Raw genomic sequence first — 6,569 nt, forward strand, 5'->3', positions numbered from 1 at the left:
ACTCACGCAAAACCACGAAAGACTCTTACGCAGAATGGGCATGCCAGCTGTCCCTGTCGGCCTCTAACTGGGTTAACAGCAGCCAGGCCACCACCGCAGAGGACATTTTGCAACTAATGCTCCTGGAGCAATTTTACAATCACATCCAGACAGACGTCAAAGATTGGGTGAGAGATCGCAGGCCCATGACTCTACCAGAGGCCGCGAAGTTGGCGGATGAATATGCGGATACTCGCAAGACAAACCAGGTCACACCCCGGGTACAACCTCCACAACCAACGGCGCCCTCACACCCACCAGCCGCTAGATACCAACCGCCTAACAGACCGATGACATCTAGCCCTCGCTACCCACGCCAGGAGGACAACGAACAACGCTGCTTCCGGTGCAAACAGTTGGGTCACTTCAAGCAGAATTGCCCCATGAACGACAACACCAGGTCAAATTGGTCTCAACCTGGGTACCGCCCACCAGCAGCAGCCCATTGTGTAGACTCGGCTTGGGATCTCCAGGAGCTGGGTCCGGAAGAACCATTGGGCACCCCTTACGAAGCCCTCATGGTACAATCTGTTATTACGGACAACAGGGAACACCATTGTCAGCTGGTCATGGGCGACCGCCATGAGCCGGAGGGGCCTTGGAGGGAGCTGGGCAGAAAGAGGCACCGCCAGCTACCCTCCAAGAAGAAGAGGTCCTGGAAGTCATATAACCAGCGGACCTGGGAGGAGAAGAAGCGACTGGAGGAGATGGAATCGCAGCGGGCGCCCCAGATGCGGGCCGAGATGTTCGCCAAGGGCCCACCGGTGGCCCCTTACACCACCACCCAGTTCCTGATGATGAAGGACCACGTGGAGAGCCTGCAGGACATGAGCAAGCAGGATCTGATCCGTGAGTACATAGAGCTGGAGGAGTGCATAAGCCGCATGGAGGAGGAGAACAACCACCTGAGGTCACAGCGGGCTGACCCCCCCAGGCTCCATGAACTGGAGATGGAGCTGGAGAAGCTCCAAGAGGAGAACCGGCGGCTGCGGAGGGAGCAGGGGGTGGCTGACCTTATGGGGCTCTGAGTCCCCTCTCCCCCCCCCCCCCCCGGACTCTGAGCACCAGTGCTACAGCATTTCAACAAATATAACTTTTTCTTTTTATGAATCTCCTGTGATTGTCACTTCAGAGCCATAACCTGCCCCCTCCCATAGCGGGACACCTAGACGGCGGCGCACAGACCCATTCGCTGTCTTCACACTGACTTCTGGTGACTTTGCAGATCGCACAAAGACTTGGGGACTGACCGGCGTGTGATCTGACGACCCGGTAGCATACCTGAGTCGGAAGCAGTTACCAATGGAGGTCAGTCACGCCAAACGGAGTTAACCTCGGACTAAAAGCTCTGAACCCGTCAACCCTACTGGACCAGGGAAGGTCCAACCGGGTTTGCCGGAGCAGGGAGAAAAAGGGGGGCCATTGTGAAGGATGTCAGTGTAAATCTCCCTGCTTGGTTCATGTGTCACAAGCTATTGACATGTTAATGACCCTTCCTCAGCCAGCTCCCTAGTTCAAATGGTAATTGATTTATTGTGTGTGGGAAGGAGACCGGCCTTACTGTTTACAATGATTAGATAAGGGGCTCATGTTAATTATTCTGATTGCTTCATTGTGGTCAGGCTGTTACACCTAGTAATTAACTCCGCTGATGTCTTTATCTAAAGAAACGTGTCTGCATGGTCGGCTCCGACTTGTCTCCTATAATCTGTATGGGAAACCCCACTGTGTGAGGGGGGCGTTCCTAACAGGCTGTAACCACATATAAGCTGAGTTTTTGTGTCAATAAAGTGTCTTGTTCCAGCAGTAAGCTTGTCTCATGTGTGGCTTTCTGGGCGATTCCAGGGATATCCCTCCTCGTGGAATATTGGGGTGATTGTCGTTATGGGAAGAAGGGAACGTTGACGGGGATATCATACCGATACCGTCACAATTGTCTTCCGTGCCAAGGTGGAGAATCTTGAGAAAGGTGAGAAGTGTAACTCTTTCTTTTTCAGGAAACTCCATTCAGGACACACTCCCTTGTCTGAACTGCGTGACGAGACCGGAACTCTCCAGAAGGGGAAGGAGGCTGTAATGCAAGTAGTTGAAGACTACTACACCAACCTCTACTCCCCGAAAGAAACGGACTCGGAGGCAGCCGACAGGTTCCTGTCAGGTATCACTAACCAAATTGATCCTGCAGGTTCATCGACCGTCAACGCCCCCCTGGTGTTGGAGGAGCTGCACTCTGCCGCTAAATCCTTTAGGCGGGGCAGGACCCCGGGCTGCGATGGTCTCCCAGTTGAGCTCTATGTAGCCCTGTGGGACCTCGTGGGCCCGGACCTGCTCGAGCTGTACGAGGAGATGGTGGTGGAGGGTAGAATGCCTCCTTCACTGAGAGAGGGGATGATCACGATTTTGTATAAGCGCAAAGGGGAGAGATCGGACCTGAAACATTGGCGTCCGATCTCTCTTTTGAACGTGGACTACAAAATCCTCGCCAAGGTTTTGGCCAACAGGCTGAAATCTGTCATCGGACAGATCATCCACCCGGATCAAACTTGTGGCATTCCTGGCAGAAGGATTGCAGACAGCCTCGCGCTTGTCAGGGACACGGTCCAGTACATCCAGGACCGCCGTGTGCATGCGGCCCTGGTCAGTCTTGACCAGGAGAAGGCCTTTGACCGTGTCTCCCATGAGTTCATGTGCAGAACCCTGCGCAGGCTTGGTCTTGGGGAACTGTTTTGTTCGTATGTGAATGTAATGTATAAAGACATTTGTAGTTTGGTGCTGGTAAATGGTTGGAAAACTGACCCCTTTGAGGTTCTCTCGGGGGTCAGACAAGGCTGCCCTCTCTCACCTCTGCTTTTTGTTTGCTGTATAGAGCTCTTCGCCCAAAGCATCAGACGGAACCCAGAGATCAGAGGGATTACCGCACCAGGACCGGAAAGACGGGAGGTCAAGTGCTCGCTCTACATGGATGACGTGACGGTGTTCTGTGCCGACCAGCGCTCCATCGACACACTCGTCCAGACGTGCGAGGACTTCGGCCAAGCTTCGGGGGCAAAGGTCAACTGCGGGAAGTCGGAAGTCATGCTCTTCGGAAAGTGGTTCCTGCCTTCTTCTGCACCCATACCGTTCAGCCTCAAAGCGGATTTCATCAAAATTCTTGGAGTCTGGTTTGGAGCGGAGGGCGCAGCCCTGAAGTCCTGGGAGGAAAGACTGGCTAAGATGAGACAGAAGTTTGGACTTTGGAGCAACAGAGTACTTACCATCGAAGGGAAAACACTGGTACTCCGCAGCGAGATTCTCCCTGTGTTGCAGTACCTCGCCCAGGCCTGGCCCCCCCGGGACAACACCTGCAAGGCCATCACCAGGGCGGTGTTTCACTTCATCTGGGGCTCCAAAATGGACAGAGTAAAGCGGACTGTTATGTTCAAGGAACCTCTCAAGGGCGGTAAGGGCGTGCCTGACATCGCCACATTACTGAGGGTGTTCTTTGCCTGTAACTGCATCCGCAGGACTTTGGTTGACAGAACTGTGGACTCTGGCGGTAACTCCATGTCCCGTTTTTTCCTCCTGCCTCTTTGGAAGTCTCTTGGATGGGACAAATGGGACAGTTCCATCCCCTACAACTGGGACGCTCCATGGTTTTACTTGGATACTTTCAAGTTCATCAAGGAGCTGGGGCTGCATGGAGTTAAGCCCGACTTGTGGAAGCCAAAAACTATCTACAAGTTGATCAGAGCATCGGACATCTTGGAGTCGATTCCAGGCCTCCCTTCAGCCACTTGCAAAGTGGTTTGGAGGAATGTTTCTTCAAAGAGACTCATCAACAGGCACAAAGATCAGGCATGGATGGCAATCCAAGGGGGATTGCTACTCAGGACATTCTTGCATGCCAGAAACCTGTGCAGATACAGGCACTGCCCCTTTTGCATCATCCAGGAGGAAACTTCTTATCATGTTTTCTGGGAGTGCCCCTTTGCACAGGGCCTGTTGACGGCCTTGGAACCTGAACTTAAAGACTTTGTACCACAGACTGCTATTACACACTTTGGTGTGTTAAACGGACTCTTCTGTGGAACTCATTCACAGGAGGACATTGACAGTGCCTGGCGGGTGCTGTGTTGCTTTAAAGACGCTTTATGGTACGCCAGGAACCGCCGCGTACACCACCGGCAGAGGATGTCCATTGAGGACTGTCGCAGACTGACCCTCAGTCTGCTGAGAGACTATACCTTGAGGGACTTTTAGGAGGAAGAGGACGTCTGAAGATTTCCCCTTCCCCCTGACATTGACATTTCTTGACACGTTTTTTTGAACTACTGTTTTCAGGGTAATGCGGCGTCATGCACGATGTGATGTTTCGGGGTGTCACAACTCTGCGCAACACATCAGGCATCATACCGCAGAATGGGTTGAATGAATGTAATTTAATTGTATGCTTGCAACTGTATTGATATGTAGTGTATTTATGCGCTGCGTCGCAGTACAGAGAATGTACCCTGTCAAAAGTATTTGATTTTTGTATATTTGCTTTGCAAAATAAACTTAAATATTGCCAATTTTTAGCTTCTAACAAGTACTTGGGTGGGTCTTTTTTGGCAGACCCAGAGAAAGGGGTCCTTCTGGCTTTGGCTGGTGGGACCAAGTGTAAGTACTCTGTTCCCTGTCAGGAGCCTAACGCCCCCCGGTGGATTCAGAGACACAATAACTGGTGTGGAGGTGATCAGAGACACAATAACTGGTGTGGGGGTGATCAGGGACACAATAACTGGTGTGGAGGTGATCAGGGACACAATAACTGGTGTGGAGGTGATCAGGGACACAATAACTGGTGTGGAGGTGATCAGAGACACAATAACTGGTGTGGAGGTGATCAGGGACACAATAACTGGTGTGGAGGTGATCAGGGACACAATAACTGGTGTGGAGGTGATCAGGGACACAATAACTGGTGTGGAGGTGATCAGGGACACAATAACTGGTGTGGAGGTGATCAGAGACACAATAACTGGTGTGGAGGTGATCAGGGACACAATAACTGGTGTGGAGGTGATCAGGGACACAATAACTGGTGTGGAGGTGATCAGGGACACAATAACTGGTGTGGAGGTGATCAGGGACACAATAACTGGTGTGGAGGTGATCAGAGACACAATAACTGGGGTCCCTTTCAGACTCCTATTGTGAGACTCATCATAGTGTCTCTGGAGGGGCGCTGATCATTCCTGTGTAAAATCTTACAGAAATCTTCCCTAATCCCAACCTTTAATTATCATTTCATTCCCCCCACATACAATGTCTGGAACCGACATTTACTGACATCAATAACTCCCCTCGTGGTACAGACCATAAATTCCCTCATTGTAATATACAGGGATATTCTACATTTCCACACTGTGGCCCGGATTCAGAAAGAATAGCGTATCTTTCTGCGGGCGTAGCACATCTCATATGCGCTACGCCGCCGTAACCTAGTCAGGCGAGTAGTGTATTCACAAAGATCTTGCGCCTGAAGTTACGCCTGCGTAGCGTATATGGGCCGTCGTAAGCCCGCCTAATTCAAAATAGGCTTGTCGGGGGCGTGTTCTATGCTAAATAATCATGACCCCACGTTTTTGACGGAGATACGCCGACGTAACTCCTTTCTGAATCCGGGCCTATATGTGTGTATCATCATCTGCTGGAGATAAAAGACGTCACAGTGACTATGGAGGAAGAGGACGGACATGACGGGGTTACTGGGTGTAAATAGAAAATAGGATCTTATTACCTCCTCTGCTGCCACTTCCAGCAACGTCTTCTCTCTACTTCCTCCCGACTCACCTCTCACCCGGAACTTCCTGTCTGTATCTGACATCACTTCCTGTCTTCTCGGCCTTTTGGCTAAGATCAAGTGTAGTATCTGTTCTTATCAGTTTTCGGAGGAGCGCTGAAGCACTTCTTTAGTAGAGGGCTGAAGCAATCCAAAGATGTGATAGGCACCTGGAAGGATGGTTTCAGCAGGGGCTATGCTTTTGCTACCCGACAGTACTGGGGGCAGGCCACTGGTCGAGTCTGAGCCATCTGGAAGGGTGCTCCTGGTTGAGAGCAGAGAGGCATGAGATCTTAGCGGAGGGCCGGGGCCCTGGCCTTCTGGCCTGGATTTGATGCGGTTCCTAACCCGCCTTACCAGTTTCCTTGAGAGGGAAAGCGGAGCTGCGCAGCTAGTACCTCTCGGGTTTAATTAGGTAGGGAGCGAAAGAGGTGCGCCTCCGGTAGCTCCTGATCCTTTCTGGTGGAGGTGGGAAGGGGGCCGTGGCTGTCCGGGCCGTGGACCAGGGTCCATTGAAAAGCCTGTGGAGATAGTGCCCCTGGAGTGGCAGTCCAGGGGTGCCATACATTGCACTGAGTGTGTGAGGGACACTCAACGTGTGGCACCTTTTTGGTCACTTATCTCCACACACACTTTTTTAGCACCTGCCTCTAGGGCCAGGCCTTCTGGCTAGGACCAGAGGAATTTTTGATTCCTGGCCGGAGGGCCGGCCAATGTATTGCACATT

At 51.9% G+C, this 6,569-nt stretch overlaps 1 pseudogene; it reads left to right on the forward strand.

Moving 5' to 3' along the window:
* The first annotated feature begins 5,893 nt into the window (after positions 1 to 5,893).
* On the forward strand, positions 5,894 to 5,997 carry LOC120938672 (annotated as a pseudogene).
* Positions 5,998 to 6,569: the final 572 nt, after the last annotated feature.

This window comes from Rana temporaria, chromosome 4 (assembly GCF_905171775.1).
Source record: "Rana temporaria chromosome 4, aRanTem1.1, whole genome shotgun sequence".
Taxonomy (NCBI): domain Eukaryota; kingdom Metazoa; phylum Chordata; class Amphibia; order Anura; family Ranidae; genus Rana; species Rana temporaria.